Genomic DNA, 22,888 nt, shown 5'->3' with positions numbered 1-22,888 from the left:
AACCTTGCTAACCAGTCTCCCATAGGGAACCTTGTTGAATGCCTTCCTGGACCCCATATAGATCACATCTACTGCTCTGCCCTCATCAATCCACTTTGTTACGTTTTCAAAAAACTAAATCAAGTTTGTGAGACATGATTTCCCATGCACAAAGCCATGTTGACTATCCCTAATCAGTCCTTGTGTTTCCAAGTACATGTACATCCTATCCCTCAGGATTCCCTCCAACAACTTGCCCACCACCGATGTCAGACTCACCAGTCTATAGTTCCCTGGCTTGTCTTTGCCGCCCTTCTTAAACAGTGGCAACACGTTTACCAACCTCCAGTCTTCTGGCACATCACCTGTGACTATCGATGATACAAATCTCTCAGCAAGAGGCCCAGCAATCACTTCTCTAGCTTCCCACAGAGTTCTAGGATACACCTGGTCAGGTCCTGGGGATTTATCCACTTTTATGCGTTTCAAGACATTCAGCACTTCCTCCTCTGTAATATGGACATTTTTCAAAATGTCACCATTTATTTCCCTACATTCTATATCTTCCATATCCTTTTCCACAGTAAATCCTGATGCAAAATACTCATTTAGTATCTCTCCCATTTTCTTCGGCTCCACACAAAGGCCACCTTGCTGATCTTTGAGGGGCCCTATTCTCTCCCTAGTTACTCTTTTGTCCTTAATGTATTTGTAAACACTCTTTGGATTCTCCTTAACTCTATTTGCCAAAGCTATCTCATGTCACCTTTTTGCCCTCCTGATTTCCCTCTTAAGTATATTCCTACTGCCTTTATACGCTTCTAAGGATTCACTCGATCTATCTTGTCTATACCTGACATATGCTTCCTTCTTTTTCTTCACAAAACCCTCAATTTCTTTAGTCATCCAGCATTCCCTACACCTACTAGCCTTCCCTTCCGCCCACTTCTCAGTCCATTGGCCCATCTGGTCCAGATCCTGTTGTAATCTGAGGTAACCCTCAGGCAGCCCTGGAGCATAGATGAGAACTCTGGCTGTGAGTTGTCTGCGTTGATGTACAGTGGGAGATAATGGTGTGGAATGGTTCCTTGTGTATGAGACTCTCTCACCCGGTAGCAGCCTAACCAGGTAAACCGTGCATAGTCTTGCAGGTAAGAATGAGAATGAAGACAGAAACCACCTCAGGTACACCTCCAAAGTAAGAAACTCAACGTGTATAAAACCTGGTCCAGAGGAGAACAAATATCCATCTATGTCCATTTGAAGCTTTTGTGTTTGATGCACTTGGTCATAGACATCAACAAAACTAGTTTAAAATTGAATTAGTAACATAGAATGAATTTTGTCAGCACTCTGGGATTTGGGAGACTGAGGGCCTTGTAAAATGATGTTTAGAATGAGCAACGTATGGAGGAGGGTTGAGTGTAAAGTGACCTACCACCATAAAAAGTTCTCAGTGGTGAAAAGACAGTTACATACCAATGCGAGGCGATTACTGACCACTTGCTGGCCCTGTTTCTGAAGGGCTTTTGCCCGAAACATCAATTCTCCTGCTCCTCGGATGCTGCCTGGCCTGCTGTTCTTTTCCAGCACCGCTCTAATCTAGACTCTGATTTTCAGCATCTGCAGTCCTCACTTTTGCCCTGTTGATATTTAGTCAGCTTTGGGTTGGGCTTTACCAGACAGTGGGTTCGCCAATGTAGAGCCTTCCTCGGTGGCTGGTTCATGGCTCAGAGAGGGACACCTAGCCACAGCTGCTGATTGTAAGTGCCTCAGCATCAAAACCTTGGCTTTCTCTCCCTGCAACTCCAACTGCTTTCTCACGGCAGAATCATTGGGCCTGAAATATTATCTGTTTCTCTGTCCATTGAAAGACCTTCCTGTTTCTCCAGCACTTTCTGTTTTATTTCAGATGTGCAGCATCTGCAGTATTCTGCTTTTGTTCAGCAACAACCTCTTCCTCCTGACAATAACCCTTGTTGGACCGGCTACTCTGAGAGGCAGAAAGTGAGGACTGCAGATGGCGGAGAGTCAGAGTCAAAACGTGTGGTGCTGGAAAAGCACAGCAGGTCAGGCAGCATCCGAGGAGCAGGAGAGTCGACTTTTCCAGCGCTACACTTTTTAACTCTGAGAGGTAGCCTGCTGTCCTTGAGATGATAAAAGTGGCAACCTCTCAACTGCCCTTTATAGGGACAATTGCACCCAGGTCCCGCAATCTGTTCATGTCAGCTCAGGACCTATTTTCAGACCAGGCACTGGGACTTGCTCAGATTTGGAAAGATTCTGACCATGGGGAGAAAGGTGAACTCACCCATTTCGGCTCTTTCTCTGGCAATGGCTCAAATTTAGGAACCACAACTTTGTGTTCAAATCCTTCCATGGCCTTGCCCCTCCTCTTCTCTATTACACCCTCCAATGGTATACGCTCGGAGAACTCTATGTTTCTCTCTTGCTGGACTGTTGCACACTTCTTTCACCTCACCATGACTTCAGCTGGGCCAGGCTCTCATTGCCTCACTCTCCATTTTTTAAATACATTTTTGGTCTGCTGTCCAATATCCCTTTTTATCTATTTTAATTTTTGTGGTGAAACTTAAAAGGGTTCAGAAAAGATTTGCAAGGATGTTGCCCGGGTTGGAAGGTTTGAGCTATAGCGAGAGGTTGAACAGGCTGGAGCTGTTTTCCCTGGAGCGCCGAAGGCTGAGGGGTGACCTGATAGAGGTTTATTAAATCATGAGGGGCATGGATAGGATAAAAAGACAAGGTCTTTTCCTTGGGGTGGGGGAGTCCAGAACTGGAGGGCATAGGTTTAAGGTGAGAGGGGAAAAATTTAAAAGAGACCTAAGGGGCAACTTTTTCACACAGAGGGTGGAGTGTGTATGGAATGAGCTGCCAAAGGAAGTGGTGGAGGCTGGTACACTTACAACATTTAAAAGGCATCTGGATGGGAAGGGTTTAGAGGGATATAAGGCAAGTGCTGGCCAATAGGACTGGATTTATCTAGGATATCTGGTCGGCATGGATGAATTGGACCGAAGGGTCTGTTTCCATGCTGTACATCTCTTATGACTGTATGATTCTATGGTAAATGCTGGCAAAACAGCATTTGTAACCCATCCCTCATTGGCCTTAACCTGAACAGCACTCCAGGCTGTTTCAGAGGGCTGTGTTTCATGGAGCTGTGGGTCTGAGATTACATGTAGATCCTACCAGGTAAGGATGGCAGGTTTCCTCCCCTAAGGGACATTAATGATCAGTTAGGGTTTTACATTGATGATTTATAACATGAGACTGTTTTTCAAAAACATTCAAAATATAATTGAAATCAAATTTTATCATCAACCATAATGGATTTTTAACCCATGATCCCAGATCATTAACCTGATTACCAGTCCATGAAAATATCATTACAACCCCACTGCTTCCCCCTCTGCCTGACTCGATGTCAAATTTTGTTGGATCCAATGGTCTGTCTTACACTAACTGTGAACACATGGAGCCATTGATATTAAATACAAATGGGCAGAATAGGTGCTCATTACTCAACTAACCCTTGTGTGCCACTGGAAACCAGCTTGTGTTCAAAACAGAGCAACCTCACCCGGGACATTGCCACAGTCCGCACATTTCTGAGAAACTGTTCACATCTGATACTCTCCCCATCCAAATGCTGATAGGTAACATTATCTGACTCTGTCTATCTGGAGTGCATCCTCTCAGTCGAAGAAATGTTTACAACAGAAATGTGATAGATCCAACCAAATGCCCAAAGCACCTTAAGTAAATTATTCAGTGTTTGTTTGTGCTTTAGAAAATTACACAGCAGCATCACCATACATCATTCTCATTAACTGGAGAAGGACCCTTGAAAATAGGCACCAGCGATTCATTTTCATGCAGGAACACTAATGGTTTTCTGCTAAACAGACTTCTCGTGATATTGGCATGGGCTGCTTATTAATGTGACAATGCAAATGCAACCCTTTAAATGGCACCCCCTCCACAAAGTCATTTTTTAATTCCATCTCAGTTCTCTGTTCTTTTGCTGCACTTTCCAGTCCAGATGTTTGTTACACTTTGCAACTTAAACCGTTGATAAATTAGCACATTGGCTCCATGAGCAGTGAATTTCAGCAGGGTGTAAAAATCTGTTCATGTATTCAGTACCTAATACATTTTCATTATTCTACGATTTCCTTATTCCCACAATAACACGATGAAGGCTGAATTTCAATCTACAAACTAGATTTAGGTTCAGATCAGGAGAGATGTGAAATCGTAACATTCTCAAACTGAACTCCAACTCGTCTCCAGACCTTTGACTTTCAGGATTATCAGAAACAGGACAAGTCATGGATAACCAGCCTGTTCCCAGGAGGTGGATTGGTGATTATAATATTATCCTGAGGCTGGAAGCTTTGTAGGTTTATCTAAGTGTCACTAGGCTGGTGAGTTGAAGGGAGCTCAGGTCAGGATTGGGTGGATGGTAAGTGGCCTATCAGCACTGCTTGTAGACCGGGAGGTCAGAGTGCATTCAACAGCTGTCTAGGATTTGTCCCTTGCCATGGATCATACCTTACCACTCCCCCAACAGATTACCCGGCATTAGAGTTCCCCTCCTACACAATGACCCTAACCAAGGACAATTATCTGAAGTCTACCCTCTCCACACCCACCATCACCATTGCAGCGAAGGCAGTTGACTGGGAGTAGAGGCCAGATGTAACATATTCACTATCACTGGAAGCTGAGCCGATCAATTAGACTGTATTTCAGACAGAAATTTAGAGAAATACATAAAACCACATGGTGTGGGGTTAAAACTCAACAGCATGTGGGAAAAACACAACATGGCTGGCTTCTTACCAATCCCCATTAAAAGCTTTGACAAAGGGTCAGTTAGACTCGAAAAATCAGCTTTTTTTCCCTCCTTACAGATGCTGCCAGACCTGCTGAGATTTTCCAGCATTTTCTCTGGTGGTCCCATTAAAATCAAGCCTTCAATACTGGTTATGATTCTTTCAAGGTAATTTGGAATGTGGGATTAATGAGACTCCCTGCCACTTCTCCAAACTCCCACTATCACTGAATTCTCTATTATCAATAACCCAGTGGCTACCATTGACCAGAAACTCAATGGACTCTCCACATAAACACAGTGGCTACAAGATTAGGTCAGAGGGGAAGAATACTGTGGCGAGTAACTTACCTCCCGACTCCCCAAAGTCTGTCCATCATCTACAAGGCACAGGTCAGAGTGTGATGGAATATTCCCCATGTGCCTGATGGGTTCAACCCCAACAACACTAAAAGAGGCTTGACACCACCCAGGAAGAGCAGCCCTCTTGATTGGTACCACATCCACAAGCATCCACTCCCTCCACCGCCAATTCTCAGTCGCAGCAGTGTATACTAGCTGCAAGATGCACCTACAAACATTCATCAAAACTCTTTAAACAGCACCTTCCAAACCCACACCCACTTCCATCTAGAATGAAAAGGGCAGCAGATAGACTGGAACATCGCCACTTGAAAGTTTACACAAAGTTTCTCACCATCCTGACTGAGAAATATATTGCCCATTCCTCCAGTGTTGCTGTGTCAAAGTCCTGCAATTCCCTCCTGAAGGACTATGGTGCTTCAAGAAGGCAACTCGTGACCAACTTCTCAAAGGCACCAATGGATGGGGCATTAAAGGTTGGCCAACCAGTGACCCTCACATCACATAAGTAAATAACTATTTAAAAATCCCAAACCATTTGGCATTCTAATTACCTGTCACCTTGGCACTATACCCACCTGGTGCCCTAGTTACTTGATACCTTATCCCTACACTTGAAAACCCATTCCCTGGCATCCAATCCCTACCTCACAGGCACCCTACTGACCTGGCACATTATTCCTACTACCCGTCTGATAGTGCCCTCATAGCACCCTCACCTCACACATACCTTGCATACTTACCCTTCAACAACAGCTGCCAAAATGTAGGGATCTTTACTTTTCAGAATGTGGCAGCAGACTGCTGTGAAAATGACATGTAGCTTGCCTTCCTCAAGATCGTTCCACCCTATGAAAGAACTGTCAAAATGAAAGTTCAGCTCTGCATTTCTGAGGGTGACTTGAGGGGAATCTCGCCTCAGAACTGTGGAGATCCCTTGTTTTGTCAAAAAGGAGGGGCTGAAGTGGCAAACTGCATTAGATTGTCACTGCTGGGAAAATCCGGCTGACAGTACCAACCTCACTGCTCGCAAAGATTGTATAGTCTCCTGCAGCTAAAGTGCACACTATATAATCCCACTGATGTTCAAGGTGCAGAGAATAATGTCCTGGGATTTACAGCTATACAGCAGTCTCGCTTCTACTTTCTGCTTTATAATATGAAAGCTACAATATGTCATCCCTTGCGGTAGCTACAAGACACAATGCAGGCAGCAAATGCAACTCTTTATGGGGGTTATTGAATGGAGAGATTGCATGAGAGGAAAGAATACTTTTATCATCCATGGAATTGGAGCTAGGTTTCAGCTTTGGATTGGTACCAAGATTTCTTTCTATTGCTAAACTGAAATATAATCAGAATTTTGTAAACATACATGAATCAAACAATTTGGATGCAAATCAACGCCATTTAACTCAACCTCCCTGAAGATTCAATTCAGAAATTTGGCATGCAAAGCAAAAATTTGGATCTGAGCTGTCAAACTTCAGATCGTTATGATTTAACTTACTACCTGCTCATATGTTATTCCCATCAATAATTTGCATGTCATAAAGGTAATGTGTTTTGCAATTCTACCTCTAATATGGGCCTGATCCACCCTGTAATGTGGACTTGATTCTTAGTCCAAATCTTAGTATTGACTTCACTCATGCGCCTGATCCTAGTGTGAATCTGATTGTTTATCTTTATTGGATTCTAAATATTTAATTAAGCGCATAGAGAACTCAATCAATCCATTCCTTAATTTACAAACAAAATCCACCAGGACTTTCCAATTTATTACTGTAGGAAAAATAAATGCTAATTTGAAAGATTTCATAAACCATCAAATTAGAATTGTTTAGTATTTACAGAAAATCAACTAAAATTGAATGACGGCCTCGGGTGACTGTGTGGAATTTGCACATCTTCCCTGTGTCGGTGTGGGGTATCCTCCAGAGAGGTGCAGGTTAGGTGGATTGGCCATGCTAAGCTGCTCATAGCGTCCAGGGATGTGGAGACTTGGGGGGATTAATCGCAGGAAATGCAGAGTTACAGGAATGAGGTAGGGGGTTGGTGTGGGTGGGATGCTCTCCAGAGGGTTGGTAGACTAGATGGGCCAAATGGTCTGTTTCCACACTGTAGGCATTCTATGATTCTATTCTATGATTCTAGATTTCACTCTCATATTTCACAACTGCTTTTTCTGGATAGATGAGATCTCCTCAAGCTTCTGTTGAGAAGAGTTACTCCTATTGACCCTCAGAGTCTCTGGACTCCCCTTTCTTGCAGAAGGAACATCATAAGTGTTTGGTAACTCAGCGATGTGCTGCCACTTCAACGAAGGAAGTCACTGAGTAAGAATTCATTGATTATATGTCCACTTCTCTGTTGCATTTATTCACTGCTCACACATACCCTTAATTGTCCTTTAATTATGATTAAGAAATAAGTTGTCTTTTGTTGACCTGAAGCATAGTAATGCAGACTCATGAAATCTCTGAAATAAAACCAGAAAGTGTTGGAATTACTCAGAAAGCCAGGCTGTAACTGTGGAGAGAACAGATTTTGCAAAATGGACCCTTTCAGTTTCAGGTTAGAACACAACCTAAATCACACAATAAATAATCATGTTGTTTTCCGAATGGAGGGTTTTGACCACAGGGATTAGTGCTGGGACCTCTGGTGTTCATGATCTGCATAAATGATTTGGAGGAAAAGGTAGCTGGTCCAATTAGTAAGTTTGCAGATGATACAAAGATTGGTGGAGTTGTGGAAAGTGAGGAGGATTGTCAGAGAATACAACAAGATATAGATCAGTTGGAGACAAGGGCAGAAAAAAGGCAGATAGTGTATAATCTGGACAAACGTGAGATGATGTATTTTGGAAGGTCAAGTACAGGTGGAAATTATACAGTGACTGGCAGAACCCAGGAGTGTTGATATGCAGTGGCTTCTGGGTGTGCAGGTCCACAGATCACTGAAGGTGGCAGTGCAGGTAGATAAGGTCAGAAAAAAACATATTTTGGAATGCTTGCCTTAATTGGAAGGGGCATTAAGTTTAAGGATAGACAAGTTGTGCTGTTGCTTTGTAGAGCTTTAGTTAGGTCACACTTGGAACATGGCATACAGTTCTGGTCACCACACTACCAGAAGGATGTAGGTGCTTTGGAGAAGGTACAGAAAAGGTTTGCCAGGATGTTGCCTGGTACAGGGGATTTTAACTATGAACAAAGGTAGAGAAGGCTGGGTTTGTTTTCACTGGAATGTAGGAGGTTGAGAGATGACCTGATAGAAGTCTATAAGATTGTGAATGGCATGGATAGAGTGGAAGGTATGAGGCTTTTCCCAGGGTGGAAGGATCAATTACTGGGGGACACAGGTTCAAGGTGTGGAGGTTGGGGGGTGGGAGGATGTTTAAAAGAGATGTGCAAGGCAAGTTTTTCACACAAAGGGTGGTGAGTGCCTGGAACACGCAGCCAGAGGAGGTGGTGGAAGCAGACACAATAGCGGCATTCAGGAAACATCTGGATGAATACATGTGTAGGAAGGGAACAGAAGGGTTTGGATCCTGTAAGTGAAGACACTTTTAGTATAGAAGGGCAAAATGTTCACAGCACAGGCTTGGAGGGCTGAAGGGCCTGTTCTGGGCTGTATTTTTCTTTGTTCTTTGTCCTATAACTCTATTTAAGAAAAACATTAGGGTGGTTTCATCTGTCATGAGACTGCAATACAGAGCAACATCAAATGACATTGTATCACTTCCTGTGATGATGTGTATCATGTCTCATTAGCATATTACATAGTCAGAATTATACCACATCTATTCCCAGATCTCTGATTCCACCCAGTTTATCACAATGTCATTTAGAACTCTCTGTTTCGTTTCAAATAGTGCTGTGATGAACAGATTGGTTTAACATTCCCCTTCGGTCTACACTGAAGTGTTGGTCCATGTGCTTGGATCCAGTTGCTGAACTTTGGACAAATACAATTCAAGTAACTGTGGCATTAGTTAAAATAGTTAGACTGGGATGCAGAATGGCACCAGCGGTGTACTGACTGTGATAGTTCACAGACCCTGCCTTACTGAGGAGCTCTATGTAACCAATTGTCTCTCTAATAAAGAGAGTTCTGTATGGGCCCCCTGTGGAGTGGACTGTAGCAAACTATCTGAACTATTTGAATAATTGGACATCCAGTTATGTTTCTTCAGAAATAAGGATAAGAGCACTTCAGTTTATTTGATTCCAACAATTACACCAGGCCCAGATTTTGACCTCAGCTTAAGCTGGCTGGGGTCTCAATTTTTCCTTCCAGAGGCAAACACTGCAAGTGTATCCAGTGACTGCTTCTCCTAGATGCACTCAGAAGTGTTTTTGACTCAATTGAAATGGCCTCCTCTTCCTCCCCTCTGGGGCTTTGCGGCATGTCCTGCCTTCTAGCGCATTCAAAGATGTTGGAATCCTAATGATGTCATAGGAGCCTACTTTGCATATATGAGCTAGGCTCCCATCAAAGTACGGGGCTGCTTCAGCTTTGTAAGTGCATCTCTTGGCTGTAATTATGGCCAGGAGAGATTGGAGCATGCTGTGGGTGGGAATCAAGCAAGGACAGACTATTTTAGTTGCATGTCCGGAGCTTTCCTATCAGATGAGGTGCAATAAAATTCTATGCTGTCACATGATCTAAGAATGGAAAACTTGGAAAAGCTCCAGGCAGGCAGTTTTACTAAAAACGCATGGTGCAAATATGCAGAAGGTCTTTATTCACTTTGTTGATTTTTAGTTTTGTTCAAATGATACAATTGCTCACAATACAAAGCTTTTCACTATGCCTCAGCACACGTGACAGTAATTTCAATTCAAATTTAAATAAAATTCAAATTTCTGTCTTACAGTCAAAATACTCTGAGTTCATTCAACAATTCAATCATTGCATTCGCGTGGACACTTTACATGACTCTGAAGGAGTTCTGCATTGTCGACTGTGCTTTTTTGGAAGAGAAATTGAACTGAAATTCTGTCTGCCTTTTTCAGTTGTTTTTATTTATTCATGGAATGAGAGTGTGAGTGCCAAAGCCAGAATTAATCACCTATCACCAACAGTCCTTGAGAGTGTGAGTTGGCTTTTTTGGAGTAATGAAGTCCATATGTTGAAGATTGCACCCACAGTGCTACTAGGATCCCAGACTTTGAAACAGCAAAAGTGAGCAAAGTGTGATATAGCTTCAACTCAGGATGGCAAAAATCTGAAACCAAAGCAGAAATTGCTGGAGAAACTCAGAGGTCTGACAGCATCTACAGAGAAAGAATGTAATTAATATTTTGCATCCAGTGACCAGAGTCTGATATTCTGAAGAAGGGTCACAAATATCAATTGTAATCTGGATTGTTCTATTTGAAAGAAAGCGGATTTATTATCACTTTTCCAAAGAACATAGGATACATGTTTTAAAGCAAAAAATATTACAGGCGTAAATAGGGAAAGATTTGGGAGTGTGTTAATTAGACAAGCTTTTTGAAGAATTGACCACAATTGGCCAAAGACCCTCTGTAGTAGGGGAGCTCTGGGACTTTACTGGGGCCTTTTCCCTTTACTTCCTCACATGATTTATCTGCATTTCTTTCTCATTACGTCTGGAGATCCCTCTAACTTCTTCTCCTTCAGGTGCCATATTTTACAACTTTGCCAATTATGTATCCCAAACTTTCATGTCAATAAAACTCAAAATCTTGCGGATGCTAAAGACTCAAATTAAAAGTAGAAAGCACTGGAGAAGATGACTGCTTTGACAGGATCTTTTCTTTTCCTTCAGAACATCTTGATGCTGTCTGTGGTGTTGTTTACAAATCTCCTACCTGTAATGTTGGTTGACCTGTCAGTGTATTCCCTGACAATGGTCAAACACCCAGATGAGCTTGACTGTGGGGGTACCCCTGACTGACTGTAGTCTGGCTTCACCCCTCTGAAGACTGCACCCTTCAGAAGTGTCTACTTGCATGAAGGACATGCTGTGAGTTTGCCACATAACCATCTGGCAACACATTGCCAGTGTGACATTGACGTGGCATGGTGTCGTTCAGTGAGCTGTCCACTCCCTTGACTGTTCAGTGTCACTCATCATGACAAGCTGCCTTGCTCTTTCTGGGCACAAATGGAAACCACAGAGCTGACAGTCTGTAAGGAGCCTGTGCATTAAGAAGCAAGACTGCCCACAAAGAGACTGGCAGGGCATAAGTCAATGTTTAAATCAGTGTGTGTGAGCTAAGAAAACAATACCATCAATACAGAAGTTGACAACCTCCAAAAAAGCAAGAAACAAGTGAGTTCTAAAGACACAAGCTAAGAGTCACTGTGCAAATATATGAGTTGTATGTGTGTCCCGACATGCAAAGTGACCTGGCAAAAGCACAGAGGTTGTAGATTTCACTGAGCTCCAGAATGTTAAAAGGCTGAAGTAATGTCAGAGTAGGTCAGAGAGATAGCATGATGATTTAATGAAGGCAATGTTTGCCGATGCCCAATGGCAGTAACAAAGGATTGAGGAGATTGTGGAGATTGCAGGGCATTGTTCTGAAGAAGTTTATTTTTTCGGGATGAGGAGATGTAAATCAGTGAGCTGCAGCCACCAGGTACCTCCACCGATTTACTCTTTGCAGTTGATGCTGTCTAGCTTCTTGGGGAAAGAAGCAGGAATACTGGAAGGAGCATGTAAATGAAGTGAGTTTGACCTTTAATGACATGGATATGCACCAAACAAGGTAGACACTGTTCACACTTTGAGGGGAATATTTAAAAATCTTGACATTGAGAGTCTAATATGTTATAACTGAGCAGCCTTTGAGTGTTCACCTGTCTTTGATGTTCTATTCTTCATACGCGTGATGAGCCAGCAGCCGAAACTTGCAGCATTTCCTTTTTGAGTTTCCACTTCTCCAGCTCAACATTGTGGTGTGTCCCAGTGAATCTGACACAATGCCCAAGAACATAGATGTCCACTCCCATTCAGAACAATGAAGGCTCCATACCAGCTGGGACAGCTGAGGTGGAGGATGTCTTCAATGTTGAGTATATTCTACTGACAAAACGCCTGCGTTGATTCTAGACACATGCATTTGGAGCCGGTAAGCTTGGATGGCTAGTTTGCAGTGCAGAGTGACACCAATAGTTGAGGTTCAATTCCTGCACTGGCTAGGATCATCGTGAAGATCCCTGCTTCTGAACCTCTCTCTCACCTGAGGCATCGTGACCTTTGAGTTAAACCTCCACCAGTCATCAGTTCCTGATGGGGGAATGGGGCTATGTTGACTTCAGCAGCTGACTTCCTGCAAGTCTTAATTCGTCACTGAACATCTTCAGAGGAAATATGCAAATGGCAAGGGAAAGTGCAGACTTCAGGAAATATATTCTTAAAGCCTGTTCTTTGTTCCATAACACAAAAGGAGAATTTAATGCAGAAAATCTTTTTTTTTAGATTGTTAATTCCTTTGATCTGATGGCACTATCATGCTGAAAGCCTCACCCAGGGCTGCCTGTTCACTGAATATGGCAGGAGAGAATCACAGACAGTCTATAAACCATACATAAATGTGGCTGCACACTTTTACTCTAGTATATGGCACACAGTTCTATGTCAGTGTACGTTTGCTGTTTCACTCTGGCTTCTTTCCCAATGCAAGTCAGACACCAGACGGCATCAAATTTCCGCCCTATTGACTTCACAATAGATTTTTTTTCTTGTTATGATTTGAAACAACTAAGGGCTTGATTCAGACAAGTAAACACCTGCCCAGTCTGAACCTCATTATTGTACAGAAAACGTCAATCATTCTCTGACAGGTCTCTCTGCCAAATTCACAGGATTGCACTCTGAGGATAACGGATCCTCAGCAAATGCAAAAGCAGGTCAGAAACAAGATGAAGATAACAGAGTCAATCCTCCACGCAGTGCTCACAATCAGCAAGGTTTTGTAGCAGCAGCAACACCCCCTAATTGCGCTGCTGCTTCCTTCACATGAGGCAGGTCGTGAGTCAATGCAGGACATTGCTGGACAAAAGGAAATACACTTCGTTTCAGCCCAAGAAAAACAACTTACTGTTGAATTCAGCTGCATGACCAATCTCATTCATGGGATGCCTTAATCTGGAAGTCTCACAACTTCCCAAACCTTGCTCTCACCATTTCACTGGAGGAAGAGGGTGGATTGGGAAAAAGGCCTAAGTTACACATTGCACACCTATTATCCACACCAGTAGCTTTTTTTTTAACTCACTCATGGGATTTGGGCATCTCTAGCTCAGCCAATGTTTGCCCATCCTTAATTGCCCATAAGGCTGTTAAGAGTCAACCACATTGGCATGGGTTGGAATTACACTTAGGCCAGACCAGGTAAGGATAGCAGATTTCCTTCCTTAATGGGCACTAGGGAACCAGATGGGTTTTCCCAACAATCAAGAATTGATTCATGGTCATCATGAGATTCTCTATTCCAGGTTTGTAGACATCAAGTTTGCAATTCTCGAATACATATTAGACTTTAGTCAGCTCTGACATTTTGGGGTTTTTAAAACACCACTTAAAATTTGCTTGGAGAAAGTCTAAGTTTATAAGGTTCTTTTGGATATGGTCCCAAAGCACCATTAAGAGAGGTCCGGTAGCCTTTGGACTTGTTAAATCTGGATATGCGTATGTGTAAAAGTGCATAAATTAGCATTGTCAGAAGGAGTTGTCAAGCTGCAAAACTGTTTAAATATTCTGCTCATTAATGTGAGAAATGAAACTGTCTATAGTTATAGAGTGTCACATAGAATAGAAACAGGCCCTTCAGACCACTATGTCCATGCTGACCAACTAACACACAACTATACTAAACCTAATTACCTGCACTTACTCCATAACCTACTATGCCCTGACTTTTTAAATATTCGTCGAGATGCGTCTTATATGTTATGACAGTCCCTGCCTCGACCACTCACTCAGCCTGTGATTTCGATATTTCTGCAACTCTTCGCATGAGAACTTTTTTTTATCAGATGCCCTCTAAACCACTGACTCCTCACCTTAAGCTTATCTGCTCTGGTCTTAGACACATCTGCCATGGAGAAAAGATTCTGATGACCTACTCCACCTATGTCTTCCATATTCTGGATACCTCAATCAGATCCCCTTCAGCCTCTGCTGCTTCAGGGAGAACAAACCCACCCTATCCGCTCTGTCCTCATAACTGAGACTTGTCAGGTACATCCTGGTGAATCTCCTCTGCCATCTCTTCAAAGTAATCATGTCCTCTGATAGTGTGGTAACCAGAACTGCACATCTATGGCCTAACCAATGCTCTGTAAAGCTATAGTAAGGCTTCTTTGCTCTTGTATTCTACATTCCAGCCAATGAAAGCCAGCATCCCATATGCTTTCTTCACCACCCTGTCTGCCTGTGCTGATTCCTTCAGAGACCTATGGACTTGTATACCAAGGTTCTTTTGTTCCTCAGCGCTCCTCAGGGACCTGCCATTCATTGTGTACATTCTTCTCTTATTAGACATCCAAAATGTATTCTGTCACACTTATTGGGATTAAATTCCATTTGCCATCTCCTCGACCCAATTTACCAGCTGATGAATATGAGGCCATCCTCTTCACTATCAATAACACCACCAATTTTCATGTCATCTGCAAACTTACCGGTTATACCCTCTACATTCACATGCAAATTCAAGGTACATAACAAACAGTAAGCATTCCCTGCACCAATCCCTATAGCCACAGGTTTCCAAACACAAAAACATCCCTTCACCATCTCTCTCTGCCAGTTTTGGATCCACTTGCCCTGGATCCCATGGGCTCTTACCTTCTGGTCCAGCCCTCCATGTAGGGCCTTGTGAAAGGCCTTACTGAAGACCATGTAAATTACATCAACTGCACCACCCTTATCAATATAATGAGTCACATTTCAGCAATTCAAATGAATTAGTCAGACAGGATGTCCCTCTGACAAATCCATGCTGACTATCCTTGATTAATCCCTGTCTTTCCAAGTGTTGATTAATCCTGTCCCTACGATTATGTTCCAATAATTTCCCTACCATTGACATCAGTCTAACTGGTCTGTAATTACCTGGCCTATCCCTGCTGTCCCTCTTCAACAAAGGAACCACATTAGCTATCCTCCAGTCACCTGGCATTTTGCTTGCGGCCAGTGAAGTATTAAAAATAATATTCATCAGTAATCTCCTCCCATGTCTCCCATTGTGGCCTGGGATACATCTCATCAGATCCTGAGGATTTATACAGCTTTATGTCTGCTAAAACATCTAATACCTCTTCCTTATTATTTATAATGCGTTCTAGAACCACAGCTGAAATCTCCAGTGACAATACTTTCTCCTTTGTGAATACAGAGGAGAAATGTTCATGTAAGACCTCACCCACGTCCTCCAGCTCCACCACAGGCTGTCCTTTGACCTCTTACATGTACTACTCTTACCCCAGTAATCATCCTGTTCTTAACATATAAAATGTCTTGGGGTTTTCCTTGATCCCCTCTGCCAATGGGCCCTCTTTACCCTCCTAACTACCTTTTAAGCACTACTCCATACTCTCTATGCTCCTGAAGGTTTTCCCTGTTTTGAATGCTCTGTACCTAATATATGCTTCCTTCTTTTTCTATATCAAACTCTCAATATCCCTTGGCATCCAGGGTTTTGCTGCCTATGCCTTCACACTTTGAGGAAAACATTGGTCCTGAATTCACATCATACTAGTTTTAAAAGACTTTCATTTTCCAAATATAATCTTGCTCACAAGTAGTTGCAGTGTTAAGAAAGTGCTTGCTATTTCATTCTGTTTGCTGGCAAAAGCCAACAAATAATCAAACTATTGCTGCAAAACTAATTTCCCAACCTTTCAGTATTGTGCCTGTCAGTTCATAACTTGACTGACATTCCAAGTGCTTCCAAAGCCTTGGAAGTGGGACGATGAATACAGATTTTATATCCCTAGTGAATGTCCAAACATCTGGGGTACTTTATCTCAGGTCACTTTGGGTGGAGCTGGGATAACATGCTGATACTGTGCCCCCGGCCCAGGAGCAAACATTCAGCCGATATGTTAATAACAAGAATTGGGAAATCAGAACAAGAACAAGAATTATTCAGTAGATATTGTGAAATTGTCAATTTGAAACAAAGGTTGCTTAGTGAGTGCGAGAGAAAGGAATTTCATTCAAATTCAACCGCTGGTTTGGAAGTCAGGATTAAACTCCAAGGGAAGCTTGAGAAAAATGTCTGTTGTAATAAGATGAATGCCCTTGCTATTGATAGTGTGAATAGAAAGATTGCAAATTATCTGCTTGTCCACAATGAAAACTGAGTTTATGATAAAATGATTTACATTTATTTAATTCCTTTTCTGACCTCAACATGTCCAAAAGTGCAAAAACCAATTAAACATTTTTGAACTGAAGTCATTTGTCACAAAATCAGAAATAGCTGGAAAAGCTCAGCAGATCTGGCAGCATCTCTGAAGAGAAATCAGAGCTCATGTTTCAGGTCCAGTGACCCTTCCTCAGAATAGATTCCCACTTATGAAGGAGACAGAAGGATTTTGTTCACGCAGAATGTTGTGAGTCGGTGGAACTCTCTTTCTCAGAGAACAATGGGGGTGAGGCCATTAAATATTTTTAAGGCAGCGGTGGATAGAGTCCTAATGAATGTGGGACTCGAAGACGATTAAGGACAGACAGGAAAGTGGAGTTGAGGCCACAATCAGATTGGCCATGGTCTTAGCAATGTTGGAGCAGGATTGAAAGGCTGAATGGCCTACTCTGGATCCTAATTTGTATGTTTGTGTGTCATTACTTGTCTGTAGTAAAATACCATTCCTAAGATCAGTTCAGACAGCTACTGCTAGTAGCGCAAGAGCAAGTCGACTTCATTCAAGTAAGTGTAGCACCTGCTTTCATTCAAATGGTGCATGGGTTGTGGGTGAGAATAGAAAAGGAGTAACAAAAGCTGTGTCAGTGCAAAGCCTTTTATTGAGCTCAACTCCGATTCAGCCCACTTTAAAATAGTGATTATGCAGTGAAGGAAATCATCCCAATGAGTCTCTCCAGCTACGAAAAAGGAAACCTCAGCCCTTGTTTTCTCTACCTTTTGCTTTTTCCTTAAAAAAAGATGAGCAACACAACTTCACTTTGATCTTTAATGGCACCCTTTTCTGTGACAAATTGAAACATGGTGGCCATGGTGTAGAGGACATGTAGCCAACGCTTTAGAAATGATGTTCTTGAGTGGCTTGATGGTACAAGAAATGGATGCGAGTGGTTTCCCAATGAGCCCAACTTCACTCAGGTTTAGAAAATGCCAACAGATCACAAAGATGTCGCTATGTTACAGTGAACAGCGATCTACTATCAGTTCTCGTTATTATATGGTAACTTGAGTCAGTTGGAATCCAGTGTGTCCTGAATTAATAATCATCTCAGAGTGAGTGAGTGACGATGTGCCCAACTGTCAGTTGCTGAGGAAGTTAAGTGAGAGTCTCATGGACACTTACAGCCCTATTTTCAGTGGAGATGAACTTACAGTAGAAAATGAGCTCAGTCATCCGAAACAGAGCTGCTAAGTGCCAGAATAATTTAGAAACTATCAGGACTTCAAATGCAGGATGTAGAGACCTAGCTGCATTGGGAAGTAACTCTCTTGAGGATGCAGTTGAGGCGTGTTACTTGGACATTTATACAGCTTGATTGAATGATACTAGACCTGGAGCTGCTTGATGGTGTCACTAGGCTTAAAGGTAAAATATGGGCTGGCTGAGACAAAGAAAAGTTTGAACTCACTCAGGATTACTTGAGCCATAATTACAATGCAGTTTTTATTATAGGGTGAGAATGGCAATTTGGAACATGCAATGTGTTTATGTATGTAGCTATGGTAACAACTGGCATTAATTAAATCTCGTGACAAGTTTTTTTTTATTGAAACTGTCATTAAAATATCTTGTTGGTCATAAAACATATTGGTTTTAACTTCCTTTAAACTGTTAAAAAAATCAACATACAGTGTATTCTGTCCTGATGTTGAAGTGAGCGAAGTTGTTTATGATTTAGAAATGCCGGTGTTGGACTGGGGTGGACAAAGTTAAAAATCACACACTGGGTTATAGTCCAACAGGTTTATTTGGAAGCACTCGCTTCCAGAGCACTCCTGCACCAGCTGATGAAGGAGCAGTGCTCCGAAAGCTAGTGCTTCCAATTAAACCTGTTGGATTATAACCTGGTGTTGTGTGATTTTTTTAAACTTTGGAGTACTTTATGTAACTGTGAAACAAAGGAATGTTTTCCCTCTGTGTTTCCTGGTTGATTGTGAGTGAGAATGTGGATTCTCATTGCTTTGTTTCTGCTGATTTTTCATGGGGGGGTTTGACTGTGAACTTATAGAGACACAGAGTTATACAGTCATACACCATGGAAAGAGCTCCTTCATTCCAACCCATCCACCCCAAACACACTCCCAGAGTAAACGAATCCCATTTGCCTGTGTTAGGCCCATACCCCTCCAAACCTTTTCTATTCATGTACTTATGCAAATGTCTTTTGGATGTTGCAACTATATCTGCATTCACCACATCATGTGACAGTTCATTCCACGCATGAACCACTCTCTGTATAAAAATGTTGTCCCTCATGTCCTTTTTAAAGTTTTCTCCTCTCACCTTAAAAATACCCCCTCTAGTTTTGAACTTTCCCAAAGTTCATTTAGTATCTTCACCATCTACTGAGGTTTAACTCATGGAAGACCCTGTTGATGTTTATGGGGCTCTATTCTCGCTCCAGTTGCTATTTTGCTCTTAATGTACTTGTAGAATCTTTTTGGATTATCCTTAACTTTATCTGCCAAAGCTATCTCATATTCCCTCTCTTTCCTCCTGATTTCCTTCTTAAGAATGCCCTACACCCTTTATATTCTTCAAGAAATTAATTTGACCCCAGTTGTCAATATCTAATATATGATTCTCTCTTATTTTGGTTAGAACCTCAATATCTTTATTCATCATTGTTCCCTAATCTTATCGTTACCTTTTACTCTAACAGCAACTTAATGCCTCTGAACTCTCATTAACTCAATTTTGAAAGCCTCCCACTTTCAGTTGTTTCTTTACCTGTGAACAGTCGATTCCAATCAACTTTGAAAGCTCCTGTTCATACCATTAAGCATTTTCTTACTCCAATTAAGAACTTTAACTTTTATAGACGGCATATACTTTCCCAAAATGATTTTAAAACAAATAGAAGGAATTATGATCAACTAGCCTAATGAACTCTGAGGCTAAACTCTTCAATAGTTTTTCTTCCTTGAGAGCCTCTTTGCAAACTTTCCATTTTCATTCCCAAAACAATGGCAACAGTTATATCTGGACAGTGCTTTATATCCCTCAGACAACTGATGTCTTCCTTCCACAGCTGGGCCATAAATTGCCCACAGAACTGTTTGCCTTTTATCCTAGTCTGGTTGAAATGTAGTTCTGTTATTAATGTGCCATTCTGTGCTCAGGTTAAAAATGTTCATAACTTTCTCTTTCTATTTAAACATTATCTTCAAAAATCAAAAAGAATATATTAACCTTTAAATGCTTTCTGTGACCTGTCACTAATGACGTCTATATCCCCTTCCTTTGAATATTCATAAATTATGCCCAATTATCTATTTCCTTCATTGAGTTGCACATTAAACTTCTGTTGTATTACCAGATCTTACTGTTTGGTCCAGAATTCTTTTCTTTGATGTGCTACATTACCTTGCAAGACAGAGAAAAGAATGTTAATAATCATATGGGCCGGTGATGTACCTGTCTTAGCTGGGGGCTGAGCAAGCCAGAGACATTCTTGTCCTTGGGAAAATGGAGGCTTGGACACTGTGTGGTGCTGGGGAGAATATATCCATTTTTTCTCCTCCCACAAATTGAAAGCCTAAAATAGAGCTTCTTATTGGTTACACAAGGTCATGTAATTTTTAGGGAAGTCAGGTTAGATAGGTTTGTAAGACAAGCTGGTGACAGCTGCCTTTGGATTCAGAAGATGTATAGCACCAGTCTTTGGATTTTTGAGTTGTGTTTTGTCACTGACCTGGGAAGGGGCAGTAGATGTCAAACCTCCAGAAAGCCTACAAGCAAAGACAGATCTCTCTCTTTTTCACCGTCTGGGGTCAAAAAACAAACAACCTTCAAAGATTCTGGAAAAAAAACTTATAATTCAGTTAAAGACCTAGGTTCAATTGACCGGCTACTGAATTGAGCATCTATTTGACTACTGTCAACAGCAATATGATATCATTGCCAAAAAAAAACTGTAATAAGAATCATCCTTGTGGTCTGCACTCTTGATTTTTTTGGATTTCTTTTTCCACTCATGATATTTCTATATGGATATCTGTCCTACCTAACTTATTTGTGAATGAATGCATGCATTTGTTCATTTTAAAGAGGACAGAGTTTAAAATTGCACTATGATAGTTCATAATCTATTCAGCTACTTTCAAAGGACACATTTGTTCATAATAAGTAAATATCTTTCTGTGCTACTCGATGAAATCTGGTGTGAGTTTATTCTGTCCTAGCTTGCAGTCAAGCAATTTAACCATCTTGCTGATTCAGTTGGTCATGTCTAAATCCGTGACGGCTGGTGGAGTAGATATCGGTATTGTCCTCCCATCAAGATCATGATAATATGAGAATTATTGGCAAAGCCAGCATTCATTTCTTATTCTTATTTGTGTTTGAACTAAGGGGCTGGCTAATCTCTGCGATTCAGACTCTTCCTTCTCATGGATTCGGCTGGAGATCTGTAGGTATCACTGTCAGCACGATGTTAGAGGTTCCTCATTCAAGTCCCACTGCGGACTTGAGCACAATATCTAACCTGACAGGTCGGTTCATTACTGTGTGTCTGCTGCACTTCTGAAAGTGGTATTACTTTGAGGCCCTCTCTCCAGTTGATATAAATATCCTATGACATTATTTTGGAATTCCCTGGTGTTCTAGCCAATGTTTGTCCTTCAATCAATATTACTAAAGCGGATTATCTGTCGAGTCATTGTCATATTAGTCTGGAATAGATGCAGTCTTCTGAGGTGGGAGAATAAGGACGTGGGGAATGTGTATGAAGGAACTCAGCTGCATTAAGTGCTATGAGCCAGACAGAGCTGAATAATGCCAAGTTCCAGTTTGAGAGCTTGTGTATATATTGACTCCAGTGTTTCCTGCACTACAGTGCTGATAGCACTTCAGAAGAACTTAAATTGCTGTAAAGTGTTTTGAGACATTGGTGTACTACTCAGTGACAGACAGAAGGGAAGTTATGAGGCTGGTGGCTTAGGGGTGCAATTAGATGAGATACGCTGAGGACAATGATACATTGTTAGATGTTGAGTTGAGGTCAATCACAGAGTTGATATTTGATTTGATTTATTATTGTCACATGTCCCGAGTGAAAGGTATTGTTTTGCGTGCTATCCAGGCAAATTATACCTGACATAATTACATCGAGGTAAAAAACAGGATGCAGAATATCATGTTACAACTACAGAGAAGGTGCAGAGAAAGATGAGAGGTCTGTTCAAAAGTCTGATAACAGCAGGAAAGAAGCTGCTCTTGCATCTGTTGATACGAGTTTTCAAACTCTGCCCGAAGGAAGAGGGTGGAAGAGAGTGTAACTGGGATGGGAGGGGTTTTTGGTTATGTTGGACATCTAGTGTTCACCCACTCTCAAAGAGAAAATGAAATGTTTTCAAACCTCAGTGACCTCCCCTTATTCAATAGTGGACAGTTCTCTAAGGGGATTACATCAATATCTTGAAGGAGCACAGAATAAACATTCCTGAGGCTGTGTTATATACAGAATATTCTCCCCACAGCCTAGCATAAAGTTCAGGTTCTAGACCACACCTACTTCACCGGCTCACTCTGTTTGTGAACTTCAGTCCTTTAATCAGTATGAAGAGAGACTTCCCTCCACAGGAGGGCATTCCGACTCGTGGAGCGACCAGTCTGAACACCTACAATGTCCGGCATGAGCGATGGCCATTGTTGGTGCTGCAGACATGACTGGAGGGTCATAGTGGAGGGAGCAGGAGGTTAGATTAAATATGGGGAGGTAAGTGTGTGTGGGGGAAGATCTCCAATTAATACAGGGAAGTTTAGAATACCACCAGCACAGTGCTAGGCTATTCAGTGTAATGCTGTACATTAAATCAGAGTGGCAGCAGAATGAGACATTTAATTTTATATCAATTGCCTACTTAAGGCTTCAAGTTACCCATAAATGTGTGCCCACACAACTTTTCCTCTGCTGCCCATAATATCATGGCAAAGTAGAAGCAGCATAACATGTGATATGTGTGCTAACATTTTCACTGTGCCTTAGCCTGTGGGACCGTGGCTCTGCTTTCCTGCTTGTAAGTGGCCTTTAAAATGCAGGCCTGTGTCAAAGCCACCTTCACAGCCAGTGGCAATGTCATCTTCACCTTGCTCTGAGATTGCAGTTGTGGCTGCAGCAGGGTGAGATGCCCTTACTAGAGTTTCGGTTATGTACAATTCTGCAGCAGGAAAGATGCCATTAAATGAGAAAGAATGCAGAAAGGATTTACAAGGATGTGACAGAGACTGGAGGGTTTGAGTTATAAGGAGAGGCTGAATCGGCTGTGACTT

General features: G+C 41.9%; 1 protein-coding gene across 2 annotated transcripts in view; it reads left to right on the top strand.

Moving 5' to 3' along the window:
* The window catches only part of LOC140467191 (synaptotagmin-6-like), a 294,594-nt gene that overhangs the window by 53,413 nt on the left and 218,293 nt on the right, over nucleotides 1-22,888 (top strand). The window lies entirely within an intron of this gene.

This window comes from Chiloscyllium punctatum, chromosome 45, assembly GCF_047496795.1.
Source record: "Chiloscyllium punctatum isolate Juve2018m chromosome 45, sChiPun1.3, whole genome shotgun sequence".
NCBI classification, from domain to species: domain Eukaryota; kingdom Metazoa; phylum Chordata; class Chondrichthyes; order Orectolobiformes; family Hemiscylliidae; genus Chiloscyllium; species Chiloscyllium punctatum.
The sequence above is the reverse complement of the archived record's forward strand: the minus strand, read 5'-3'. Positions and strand labels throughout refer to the sequence as shown.